This window comes from Ahaetulla prasina, chromosome 5 (genome assembly GCF_028640845.1).
Source record: "Ahaetulla prasina isolate Xishuangbanna chromosome 5, ASM2864084v1, whole genome shotgun sequence".
NCBI lineage: Eukaryota > Metazoa > Chordata > Lepidosauria > Squamata > Colubridae > Ahaetulla > Ahaetulla prasina.
Window position 1 is genome coordinate 122,172,710 of NC_080543.1, and position 14,097 is coordinate 122,186,806.

Below are 14,097 nucleotides of genomic sequence, written 5' to 3' on the forward strand. Positions count from 1 at the left end.
TCCGGTCCGAACCGGGAGCATTTCACCCCTGGTCATGCTGCATGACAACTCACAACCTTTAGGAACATCACAGGTGATTTCCTGAACAAACGTACCCGTTCCTTCAGCTTTTGTAAATGAAGACAAGGGCTGAAGGCAGCTTCATTCCTACAACGTTACACACCTTGAAGTCATTACAATTGGGCTCTGCGGGACCTGCTGTGGGTTTTTTATTATTATTATTTTTATTATGGGAAGAAATCCTGATTAAGCAAAACTCTGTTGCTTTTATAGACAGTTCTGATTCAGCAACTTTGGAGGATTGTTTGATCCCATGCTTTATGAGGAAAGGAAATTTCATTCCCAGATCTTGAAAAACCTTACTTAGCTGTTTTCTGCTTGGAAAAAAAACAAAAAAACAAAAAACAGGCAGACCTTGGCTACTCCTTGGGCGCTCTATTTGGGTTTAATGGCATGGAACTTGAGAAACAGATTGCCGTAACTACCAATCCTGGTCTCTGAAACTACAGAATGGATGCAAAAAAGTGTTGACCTAATGATAAGTTTGTCTGTTTGGGCAAAGCTTGACAGTGAAGAAGACCGTTCCCCTTCTCTCTGGCCTGTTAGTACACAATTTGACCACCAAATTCTATTAACCTGCCATGGACCACGGAGGTCACCTGGAGATAAGGCAGGGGTGAAATCTGAACCGGTTTACTACCGGTTCACTAGCTGCGCATGTGCGCTGGGCGTACCATGCACCAAATGTGAGGTAGGCGCGCATGCAGTGCACGTCAAAAGGAGGCATGGGGTAAGTAGAACAGTGCATGGGGTGGTGTGGTGATCAGCTGTGGCACATAATCTTTTTTTTTTTACTTTTAAAAGCATTTTTTTACAACCTATTCAGTCAAATAGGTTGTAAAAAATGCTTTTAAAACTAAAAAAAAAAGAGGTTCTGACGATCGTGTGGCTCAGCTATGATCGTCAGAGCCTCTTTTTTTTTAAACCTTTTAAAAGCATTTTTTAAAAGAAGCGACAAATGGGTGACCAGGCGATTGGGTGGGCATGGGGAGGGCAGGGATTTTTGCTACCAGTTCTCTGAACCACCCGCCGCCATCGCTACCGGATCAGCTGATCTGGTCCAAACCGGGAACATTTCACCCCTGAGATAAGGGTAGTACCATTTTGCTTTTTGATAGCTTTCATAGGAAATTCATCTGGAATATCTCTGTGTTGAGCAACATTGGGGAAGAGGAAGTAGATGTTGGTTGGTTGGCCCATTCCTTGAGGTGGTTTCATTCCATTGAACATCCCCTGAGATCTTTGTCCCCCATTTGTATGGCTGATCTGCCTGGATACTCTTAGAAGCCAGAATATCTCTGAAGTCATTTTTAATTTGCTGATTGGGATAACCTAGTCAAGAGGAAAAGCTCTTTTGAAGATCCTCCTCTTCTTGAAACAAGGGCGACCATTAAGACTTACCTTATATTTCTTGTCTTAAGCCTGCTGGATCTAGGTGGGTGACGGATGCAAGATCCCCTCCATATAGAACAGTCTCCTGCCTTTCTTTATCATTGAAGGTTGGCTACTAGAGGCCCCAGCTGCTTGGGCAAGTCTCAGAGAAATTGCTTCAGTGTTTGCCATTAGCTGGACTTCCTGAGAGATAACAGTCTATGTTTGGCCTATAGCTTAATCAGGTCTCTAGATTCAAAGATGGTTCTCTCTCTCTCTCCCTCCCTCCCTCCCTCTCTCCTTTTCTCTCCCCCCCCTCTCCTTCCATGTCCCATTCCTGCATCTTGGCTGTTATTTTATTCCTCCTCTAGGAATCTTATAGGATGGGATGGGCTTGGGATGGGAGAAGAGAGGAGGGGAGAAGAGAAGAGAAGAGGAGAGGAGAGGAGAGGAGAGGAGAACTTTACTGTCATTTTTACTGTGAGCACACTGCCACACATTAAAAATATATCTATATTCCCACACCAGGGGTGAAATCTAAAAATTTTCCCTACTGGTTCTGTGGGCGTGGCTTAATTGGTGGGCATGGCTTGGTGGTCAGATGGCTTGGTGGGCGTGGCCAATAACAATAAATAATAAAAATAATAAACAAAGTATAAAAAAACAATGAGGTACCAAAAACCAACTTTCACACTTTACACACACACAACACAACTGACTCACACACAATGTAAAAGCAGCTGCACTTCACACTTCACATAGCCACAAAAAGCTCAAAAACCAACTTTCACACTTTACACACACACAACACAACACAACTGACTCACACACAATGTAAAAGCAGCTGCACTTCACACTTCACACAGCCACAAAAAGCTCAAAAACCAACTTTCACACTTTACACACACACAACACACACACACACATACACACACACAATATGCCACATACAGCTTTCTGAGATTTTATGTGTTTGTGTAGTTAGAGTGAAAGACTACAGAAACACACCAAATCTCAGAAAGCTTCACAAATATTTTATTTTATTTTATTATTTTATTTTATTTTATTTTATTGTGGATTTCAAATCCCAGAGTTTCTCAGCCAGCAAAGCCAGCCAGTTGATCACCAAGGAAATGGATTAGCTGAGAGATTGATTCTGTCTGGCTGAAACTGAAACTGCTTTGGGGCTGGAAAGAGAGCCATGCATTCATCAGTAATCAGGTAAGTGCCTTAGAATCTCTACTCTTACTTGTAGAAAACATGTTTTCTACCAGTAAGAGTACAAGTAAGGTTCTGCTGAGGCTTTTTTTTTTTACTTTTAAAGGCCTGTTTCGGCTGAAGCAAAACCGGCTTTTAAAAGTAAAAAAAAACAACCTCTGCAGATGGTGCGGCTCAGCAGAGGCAGGGGGGTATTTTTGCTACCGGTCCTCCGAACCAGCAGCCGCCATCGCTACCGGATTGCGCGATCTGGTCCGATCCAGGAGCATTTCTCCTCTGATCCACACCCATACACACACACACACACACACACACACACACACACACACACACACACACTTCTCCCTGTTGTTGCTTGTCCAATATCAGTTATCCTCAACATTCAATTTCTTGAAGTTTCAATTTCTCGCTCAGAATTTCTCAGCATCGCAGTGTTGGCAGGAGCCTCGTAATATCTACGTTAGGCAACTGAGTGAAGACAAGAAATGCTATTTCTGAAGCCAATTTTCAGTCATTTGCAGGCGTGACCCGATCAGCCCTCCAGTTGCTGTGATTTAATCCAGCTTCTATCATTTCTCCTAGGATAACTTTGTGTTTCTTCTCTTCTGTGTTGCTTTGGTTGTCTTGTTTGGACTGGGGGAGAGTATATTTTCCACCCGATGTATCTACAGAGGGAGCCAATGCAGCACAGAGGTTGCTTCTAAACTTCAATGGAGAAAACCCAGGGATACATACAGAGCAGGGGTGGGTTCTACTTACCTTTACTACCAGTTCGCATCGTGCCTGCGCAGAAGAGTTTTGATTACATTTGGGTCAATGGGCGGAGCCTCCCACCGGTTTTACTACCGGTTCTATAGAACTGGTCCGAACCAGGGGCAATCCACCACTGATACAGAGGTGGGATCACTTACCTTCCCTACTGGTTTGCAAATGTGAGTGCGCGCCCACTTCTGCACATGCACACAGTCTTCTGCGCATGCGCAGTAGTCTCACATTACATCTGGGCAGGTGGGCGGAGCCTCCCGCAATCGCCGCTACCGGTTCGTGCAATCCGGACAGAACCAGCTGAATCCCACAACCGGCTACATCCCCACGCAGCCAAACAACCCAACCCCACTTTCAGCTCAACTGCCTCAGAGCGAGGGTTGTTGAGATGATATGAGGGACTTGCATGTTGACTTGGAAGTAAGTCAATAAGAGCGTGAATGCACTTATTGACAAGTATGGTGACATCAACAGGGTTGGGAGGGAAGGGCTGGTGGAAACTGCCTCCAAGGTCCAGTAGGAGGAGCGCAACTTATTTATTTTATTTTATTTTATTTATTTATTTATTTAGTCACACAGTATATATAAGCATAAGCATGAAATAACTATACAATATATAAGCATATATATAAGTATGAGTATGTAATAACTATATTAATTGGATATAATGAAAAGAAACAATAGGACAGGAACAGTAGGCACGTTTGTGCTCTTATGCATGCCCCTTACAGACCTCTTAGGAATGGGGTGAGGTCAGGGGTGAAATGCTCCCGGATCGGACGGGATCGCGCGATCCGGTAGCGATGGCGGCTGCTGGTTCGGAGGACCGGTAGCAAAAATCCCTGGCCCCGCCCCCCTGCCTCTGCTGAGCCGCACCATCTGCAGAGGTTATTTTTTTTTTACTTTTAAAAGCCGGTTTTGCTTCAGCCGAAACAGGCCTTTAAAAGTAAAAAAAAAGCCTCAGCAGAACCTTACTTGTACTCTTACTTGTAGAAAACATGTTTTCTACAAGTAAGAGTAGAGATTCTAAGGCACTTACCTGATTACTGATGAATGCATGGCTCTCTTTCCAGCCCCAAAGCAGTTTCAGTTTCAGCCAGACAGAATCAATCGCTCAGCTAATCTATTTTCTCGGTGATCAACTGGCTGGCTTTGCTAGCTGAGGAACTCTGGGATTTGAAGTCCACAATAAAATAATAAAATAAAATAAATAAAATATTTGTGCAGCTTTCTGAGATTTGGTTTGTTTCTGTAGTGTTTCACTCTAACTACACAAACACACAAAATCTCAGAAAGCTGTATTGTGTGTGTGTGTGTGTTAGTTGTTTGTGTGTAAAGTGTGAAAGTTGGTTTTTGAGCTTTTTGTGGCTGTGTGAAGTGTGAAGTGCAGCTGCTTTTACATTGTGTGTGAGTCAGTTGTGTTGTGTTGTGTGTGTGTGTAAAGCGTGAAAGTTGGTTTTTGAGCTTTTTGTGGCTGTGTGAAGTGTGAAGTGCAGCTGTTTTTACATTGTGTGTGAGTCAGTTGTATTGTGTTGTGTGTGTGTAAAGTGTGAAAGTTGGTTTTTGGTACCTCTTATTGTTCTTTTATACTTTGTTTATTATTTTTATTATTTATTGTTATTGGCCATGCCCACCAAGCCATCTGACCACCAAGCCACGCCCACCAATTAAGCCACGCCCACAGAACCGGTAGGGAAAATTTTTAGATTTCACCCCTAGGTGAGGTCAATAGTAGACAGTTTTTGGTTGAAGCTTTGGGGATTTTGGGAAGAGACCACAGAGTCAGGTAGTGTATTCCAAGCATTAACAACTCTGTTTCTGAAGTCATATTTTCTGCAATCGAGATTGGAGCGGTTAACATTAAGCTTAAATCTATTGTGTGCTCGTGTATTGTTGTGATTGAAGCTGAAGTAGTCTTCGACAGGAAGGACATTGTAATAGATGATTCTATGTGTTAAACTCAGGTCATTCCTTCCTTGATCTTCTGGCCATGAGGCTCCTTCCTCCACCTGCTGGGGAACAGACACAGAGAAGATTATTCTGAGGACTGGGGGCATGGGGGGTGCTTTCCTAGTTGAGCCTCTAAGATCCTTTCTGGTCTTCTAAATACAGCAGGAGGGCCCTTGTGAAAGCAGTCAGCCAAGACAGTCCTGAGAGGGAGGCCATCGTCTGGACAAAGGAGAATAGGTCGTTCACCTCCTCAGAGGCCAACTGGCCCAGCCACGGGGGCTGGGGGGGGGCTGTCTCCCTAGACAGCCTCCTTTTGTGAGGACACATGGGAACCCAACCTTAAAAGGAGCTGCCCGAAAATCAGGATTTGCACTCCCACTGTTGTGCAATCCGGGAGAAACATCCGTCTTGCAACCTGCAATTTTATTTTTTCTTGTGCTCAGCCAGCGAACTATAAGGAAACAATAATGCAGGCTAGTTAGATTGAAGGCGTACTTTTGGTTCAGAGCAGGGGTGAAATGTAAAATTTGTTATTACCGGTTCTGTGGGCGTGGCCAACTTTTTTTTTTTACTTCTAAAAACATTTTTTCTACAACCTCTTCGGCCGAAGAAGTTGTTAAAAAATGCTTTTAAAAGGCTCTGCTGATCCCAGCTGAGTTGCCTGATCGTCAGAACCTATTAAAAGCATTTTTAACAACCTCTTTGGCTGAAGAGGCTGTAGAAAAAATGCTTTTAAAAGGCTCTGACCATCCCAGCTGAGTTGCCTGATCGTCAGAACCTATTAAAAGCATTTTTAACAACCTCTTTGGCTGAAGAGGCTGTAGAAAAAATGCTTTTAAAAAGGGTCTGACGATCGCAGCTGAGCCCCACGATCATCAGAGGCTTTTTTTTTTACTTTTAAAAGCATTTTTTCGGCTGAAGAAAAAATGCTTTTAAAAGTTAAAAGAAAAACACTCTGATGAATGTGCAGCTCAGCTGGGCAAGGGGGCATGGGCAGGGATTTTTGCTACCAGATCTCCAAACCACTCGCCGCCATCGCTACCGGACCGGGTGAGCCTGTCCGAACCGGGAGCATTTCACCCCGAATCAGAGTCTTTTTTTAAAAAAAAAATTCGGTTCTTGTTATGCAAATAATCCCTGTCAGGGTCAATCTGCTAGATAACCTTGGCTAGTGGCCACTGCAAGAAAAAACACCCATTATTTCTCGTTATTATTATTATTATTTTCACTTTCAAGCTTCAGAATACAGACAGCATCATTCTGTATCTCATTTCCTTGTTTGTCCACAGATTCCAGCAGGGACCAATTGATGCTGTGGGGTTGAATCTCTCCTTCTCCATCATTGTCCTCCTTCGAGGCATCCGGCGAAATCTCTTGGCCTTCTCCACTTCAAAATGCAAACCATAAATATGGCAGTAATGGCCAGCAACTTGGGCTTTATTGAAGGGACCTTGCTGGTTTGGGGCTGCTCATTTCTTTTATCATTGCTTTCATTAGTCCTCACCTCCATCTTGCATTTCAGAATCGAGTCAACCATAAAGGTTTAAGCAGCTCTTTACTGAGTCCTTCTCTGGGTGAGTGTCAGCTCCACAAAGAGAGATATAGTGGGCTGTACACAGGCTGTCGAGCAGCGGCCTCCTTCAAAATATTATTGATGGCAATGTAGATTGAATTGATCTTCCATGAAAACACAGCTCATAACACGGGGAGAGGTTTGCTCGCATGCCTCAAATAGACTGGTCCCCCACACCTCCCGAAGTCTTCTGGGAGGCTGTAATTCCTGGTCGAAATACCACTCTGCAGCTTCAAACCGGGCAGGAATTCAGGATAATCTTCCTGTGGATCTGGGAGATGTTCATTGTTTCATCCTGTCTCTTTTTGGCCTTCAGTTGCCAGTTGGAATGCTTGGCTGTTGTGGTCTTCATTCAAAACACCAGAAGAGGGTTTTTAAGGATCTGGAGCAAAGATGGGTTTTGGCAGGTTCTGACCAGTTCTGGAGAACCTGTAACAGAAATTTTGAGTTTTTCGGAGAGCCGGTAAATACCACCTCTGACTGTCCCCGCCCCCATCTATTCTCTGCCTCCCGAGTCCCAGCTGATTGGGAGAAAATGAGGATTTTGCAGTAACCTACCTCTGGAGTAGGGTGGGAATAGAGATTTTACAGTATCCTTCCCCTGCCACGCCCACCAAGCCACACCCACTGTTATGTCTGACAAAGTCCTCGGGGTTACGATGTGCTTGAGCCTTGACAACAGCCAGGCGGTCCCTGATTGGCTAAGACGCGCCTGGAGGAAAAAGCAGGAGTTTGGAAGTCCTGTCATTGGTGAAGGTTTTGGTTCTGCTGTTATACGCGTTCTCTTGTTGTTATCCACAGTTGAGTTGAATAAAGGTTGTGTTCGTTACAACCTCTTTGTGGACTCATTTGTAACCACTAGTCTCCAATGTAATACCCATAGAACCGGTAGTAAAAAAAATTTGAAACCCACCACTGATCTGGAAGGCAGATCCAGTACTTCTTGGTGGTGGTTGATCTGCCGCCATGCTGTGGCAAATCAACCATTTACACTTTGCAAGAGAGCATACAAACTGCTAGAGAGAAGCTCCTTGAAGATGGGCTCCAACAGGAGTCCAAAAACTCAGAAGAATAAACCTCTGGTTCCAGTAACTGACCCAAATTGCTATTGGAAGAAATGTCCATCTGGTGTTCCATTCCAAATGGAGAAAAGGACACTGGAAACATGGAGACTGTTTGGAAAGATGGTTTTTTTTAATGGTGGACAGGATCACATGGCTTGAGATCCCAGACCAAAAAAAAAAAAATCACATGGGTGAGAGAGAGATTTATACCCTCTGTTGGGCTTTGAATTTGAGCTTGTGTTCTGATTGGTTTGTTTTTTTTGTCATATCAGTATATATAGGCATTAACATGAAATGAAATAGCTATATAATATATAAGCATATATATGAGCATAGGTATGTAATAACTATATTAATTGGATATAATGAAAAGAATCAATAGGACAGGAACAGTAGGCACTTTTGTGCTCTTATGCACACCCCTTACAGACCTCTTGGGAATGGGGTGAGGTCAATAGTAGATAGTTTTTGGTTAAAGATTTTGGGATTTTGAGAAGAGACCACAGATTCAGGTAGTGTGTTCCATGGGGCCATGCAGAGGTAACTCTGTAGGTTGTGTTTTGAATCCCAAGCTTGGTTGAGCCTTGCTGGGTGATGATGTAATGAAAGGGCTTTGGACAATTCCTACTATGGCTCTGCCTGCAGGAGGTAGATCTTTGTTATGTCGAATAGACTGGTCCAGGCCTTCATGGCCCATTGACAAAGGTGAGGGGGGGGGCTGAGTTTCTGCCTCCCTTTTAGGGGAAATATTTTTTTTATTTTATTTTTTATTCTTTATTTCTTTTAATATTTCCTACAATATCTCATTTTCCTAGGAGAGGGGTGGGTGCTAACTTCCCACATTGGATTCTGCAACATTACCGAGGTGGGTTTCACTTAACTTTGCTACTGGTTTGCTCATGTACATGCCACTTCTGCGCATGTGTAGAAGCCTCTGCACATACACAGAGCCTATATGATGATGTCTGGGTGGATGGGCGGAGCCTCCCACCCCTGCTGCTATTGGTTGGTGAACCGGTAGCAACTCACCAACGAACATTACCCTAGGTCATGTATATTCTCCTGTTGTTGTTGTGGTCCGCCAGCAGCTTGAGGAGCTGGCAGCAGAGTCGGACAGTGATGAAGCTGAGGAAGAACATCGGCCAGTCCTGGAGGCTAGGGAAGGCCCAGACGAGGGCTCTGTGTCTGAGGCAAAGATGGGGCCAGGGCCATCTGGAAGTGATGTACGGACTCTGAAGCCTCCAGAGGCTGACAGTAGTGAGGCAGAGGAACACGACGAACCTGTTCCTAATGTACGCATGAGAAGAGCTGCCAGATGGCAAGAGCAGCTAAAGCAAAGAGGACAACTCAGGAGTAGGGCCAAGAGATGATTGGCCCCTCCCATACGGCTTAAAAGACCAGCAATGGCGTTTGGGCTCTTTGCCAGAAAACAACGTTGATAGACTTACCCTTTGTCTTGCTGCATTTATTTCTTGTCGGCGTCTTCTGCTTTTGAACTTTCGACAAGAAAAGCCTTTGGCAGTTTGCCTAATTGGACCAAGGTTGGTGATAAGACTGAAGACTTGTATTATGAAGAATTTGTTTTGATTTAGTTTGGACTACGCTGAGAATGAGTTAATTCTCAGCTGTTCTAATAAAGCCTGTTTGTTTTTGAACCGATTGCGTCTACTACTACTTACTTGGGCCTGGGTCACAACATCTCCTTCATTTGCAGCCATTTACCTGTTAACATGAAATGTGGATCCTTTGCCTAGGAAGGGCTGCAGAAGCAGGAAGAGATCCCTGCACTGAGTGGAGAAGAAACAATGATGATCTTATCCCAGAAAGAGAGATGCTTTGATGTTTGCACAGGGAAAACGCTATGGAGTCTGGAGGCACCTGGTCTCTGCAAACTGGATTGTATGTTTTCCCCTGAGTGGCTGGGGCAGAGTTCAGAGGACTGAATTGGGGTTCCTTTTCCCCAGGAAAGAGTGGGCCCCTGAAGGAAAACAGCACAACCTCCTGGTTTGACCAATGCATCTTTGTGGGTTTTTTCAGTGCTGTATCGCTCATTTTCCTAGTGTATTAACTGGAAAAAGACAAATTTCAACAATCCTGAGCTGTAAAGCGAGATAGACGAAGGGAGGGAGGGATCTTCTGAAAATGGGCCCGAGAATAAATTACTTCAAACTCAGAGTATTCCTCTCTCCGGTCTGGCAGTCAAGGCTAAAGTATTCTCTGGATAGTTGACTCAGACTTAAAAAAATAATAATAATTCGTCTGGAAGTATCCAGGGGTGGGCTGCTGGGGGTTCGCAGGGGTTCAGGAGAACCTCTAACTAAGATTCTGTGCACTTCAGAGAACCCCCAAATCCCACTCCTTGCTGCTCCCCCCGTCCCACCCTTCCCACGTGGCCCGTTTTGGATGCAGGTAAGAGCAGGGCACACACAGAGGCTTGGGGAGGGCAAAAAACAGGCCTACCAGAAGTTCAGGAAGGCTGGAAACTGGCTCATTTGCAGCCTCCAACGGGTCTCTGGAGCCTTGGGAGGCTGTTTTCGCCCTCCCAGAGCCTCGAGGAAAGTCTCCAGAGACCAGGGAGGGCAAAAATGTCCCGTCCCCCCCACCGTGGCGCAGGAGACCGGCTAGGCCACGCCCACCATGGCCATGCCCACCCAGCAACCAGGTAGACAATCCCTTGCTAAAATTTTTGAAACCCACCCCTGGAAGTATCCATTTTTGCAGGTTGATTTAAGCAACGTCATCTTAGAAGTTTCCCAGAACTTGCCCTGCAACGTAATAATTAAAATAGAATCTTAATTAGTAAGAATCTTATGGAGGAATCAACCAGGAGAGCTAAGAGATAAATGATCTGCAAACTGATGAAAAGCATCAGACTTCCAATAACTCAGCCCACAGAATTGCCCATCATCTTTTGCTTGGCAAGGTGTGAACAGCCATCTAAAGGCATTTATCTCTGCTTTTTAATTATTACAACTTTTAACATGTCAGATCCTGTTTCTTTTTACTTACCGTATTTTTTGGAGTATAAGATGCACCTTTTTTTCCCCAAAAAAGAGGGTGAAAATCTGGGTGCGTTTTATACTCTGAATGTAGCCCCACCCAGCTTCTCAAATGGAAGTTTCAGAGGCTGAAAAAAGCATCAGAAAGCTTCAAAAAAGAAACCCTCAAACAGAGCTTCAGAAAAAAGCCCCCAGAGTTGAGAATAAAAGCCCCCAGAGCTTCAGAAAAGAAGCCCCCAAACAGACCTTCAGAAAAAAAGCCACAAACAGAGCTTCTTCTGAGGGTTTTTTTTTTTTCTGAAGCTGTTTCGGAGGCTTTCAGAGGCAGAATAAGTTTTTTTCTGAAACAGAGTTTCAGAAGTTTCAGAGACAGAAAAAAAAAAAAGCAAGACACAGAACTCACAACCAAGGAATCTATTGCTAAAATTCACCAATACCCGCTGATTGGGGGTATTCCCAGAGGCCGATCCACCTGCCAATCAGCTTTTTTCTTATTTTCCTCCCCAAAAACTTAGGTGCGTCTTATACTCTGAAAAATACAGTACATAAGTCCACATTTAAGTAAAACAAAACCAGCAAAAGCCCCAGTGTTTAACCTTGATTCGTTTCAAGCTGATCTAAAATGGACAGCTAACATCAAAAACATCATTAAAAAAGGACAACAAAGAATTTTCTTTCTGCGCCAACTCAGTAAGCTCAAACTGCCCAAGGAGCTGCTGATTCAGTTCTACAGAGGAATTATTGAGTCTGTCATTTGCACCTCTATAACTGTCTGGTTCGGTTCTGCAACCCAACAAGAAAAACACAGACTTCAGAGGATAATTAGAACTGCAGAAAAAATAATTGCTACCAACCTGCCTTCCATTGAGGACCTGTATACTGCACGAATCAAGAAGAGGGCCGTGAAAATATTTACAGACCCCTCGCATCCTGGACATAAACTGTTTCAACTCCTACCCTCAAAATGACGCTATAGAGCACTGCACACCAGAACAACTAGACGCAAGAACAGTTTTTTCCCGAAGGCCATCACTCTGCTAAACAAATAATTCCATCAACACTGTCAGACTATTTACTGAATCTGCACTACTATTAATCGTTTCATAGTTCCTATCACCAATCTCTTTCCACTTATGACTGTATGACTATAACTTGTTGCTGGCAATCCTTATGATTTATATTGATATATTGACCATCAATTGTGTTGTAAATGTTGTACCTTGATGAATGTATCTTTTCTTTTATGTACACTGAGAGCATATGCACCAAGACAAATTCCTTGTGTGTCCAATCACACTTGGCCAATAAAAATTCTATTCTATTCTATTCTATTCTATTCTATTCTATTCTATTCTATTCTATTCTATTCTATTCTATTCTATTCTCTAGCCCAGGAGTGTCAAACTCCATTTCATTGAGGGCCGCATCAGGGTTATGTTTGACTTGGCGGGGGAGGGTCAGGATGGGTGTAGCCAGCTCGACGTCACTCGTGTCAGCTCGATATCACTTGTTTTCAACTGCGACAGGCTCCTGCGGCCCTCTGCCAGCGAAAATGGAGCCTGGGGTGCAGGGTGGGCCCGAGCTCCATTTTTTCTGGCAGAGGGCTGCAGGAGACCATTGCGGCCGAAAACGGAGCCTGGAAGGGCCGTGCACAGGCCTCCCAAGCTCCCGTTTCTCTGGCAGAGGCACCGTGGGCCAGTCCTTCATTGTTTCCGGGGTGGCCCTGCAAGCCAGATCTAAACACCCCGTCGGCTGAATCCAGCCTGCGGGCTTTGAGTTTGACACCCCTGCTTTAGCCACTTGATCCAAGGATTTCGGAGGGCACCCTGTCTGCAAGCTAAAAATGCAACAGGGGTGCATGTGTGAATCTCTGCTGAATATGTGTGGTGCCCGTCTTTTCTTCCTGTCTCCTGACCTTCTAAAGGGCAGGTAACCCTTTTGGATTGCCCAGCAGAACCCTGTGCACTCACCCCTCTCCTAGAAGAATGAAATATTTTTTATTTGCATTTATATCCCGCCCTTCTCCGAAGATTCAGGGCAGCTTACACTATGTTAAACAATAATCTTCATCCATTTGTATATTATATACAAAGTCAACTTTTATTGCCCCCAACAATCTGGGTCCTCATTTTACCTACCTTATAAAGGATGGAAGGCTGAGTCAACCTTGGGCCTGGTGGGACTTGAACCTGCAGTAATTGCAAGCAGATGTGTTAATAACAGACTGTCTTAGCAGTCTGAGCCACCAGAGGCCCTTTTTAATATTTTGAGAAATATTAAAAAGGCAGAATGTTACATTTCCCTAAAGGGAGAAATGGAGAAACATGCTCTTGGAAAGAAGCCCCCACCTTTCTTAATAGCCCTCAGCAGATGTCAGTACTTAAGAGATAGATAGCTCTATTCATAAGCAAACATCCTCACCCAAGATCCAACAAAGGTAGGATTAGCCCTCAGCCACAATAAAAATTGTCCAACGCACCTTCATTCATCATCACAGTTACATCAGCCCCAGCAATTCAAACTTCAACCAAACTTTTTAGCTGAGACAAACACCTAGGATTGTGATGGCAAACCTATGGCATGCCTGCCACAGGTGGCACATGGAGCCATATCTGTGGGCACATGAGCTTTGCCCTAGCTCAGTTCCAGCGTGCATTCATGTGCTGGCCAGCTGATTTTCGAGCCCACCGGAAGTCAGGAAATGGGCTGTTTCTGACCTCCAGAGGGCTCCTGGGGGGTGGGGAAGGCCGTTTTCATCCTCCCCAGGCTCCAAAAAAGCCTCTGGAGCCTGGGGAGGGCGAAAAACAGGCCTACTGGGCCCACCATGTCATCGCGTGCCAAAAGCGGGGGGGAGCATGGGGGGGTTACGCATGCATTTGCAGGGGGCAGGGCACATTGAATTATTGGTGTGGGCACACACACGTGACACACACACACACACACCGCGGTCCCCCTGCTTTTGGCACACGATGGTAAAAAGGTTAGAATCACTGACCTAGGATTTGTATTTTGCCTATAGAGTCAGCTATGACCCCTACATAACCCCTACATCAGAGGTTGGTTTCATCATGTTCTGACCAGTTCTAGAGAACTGGTA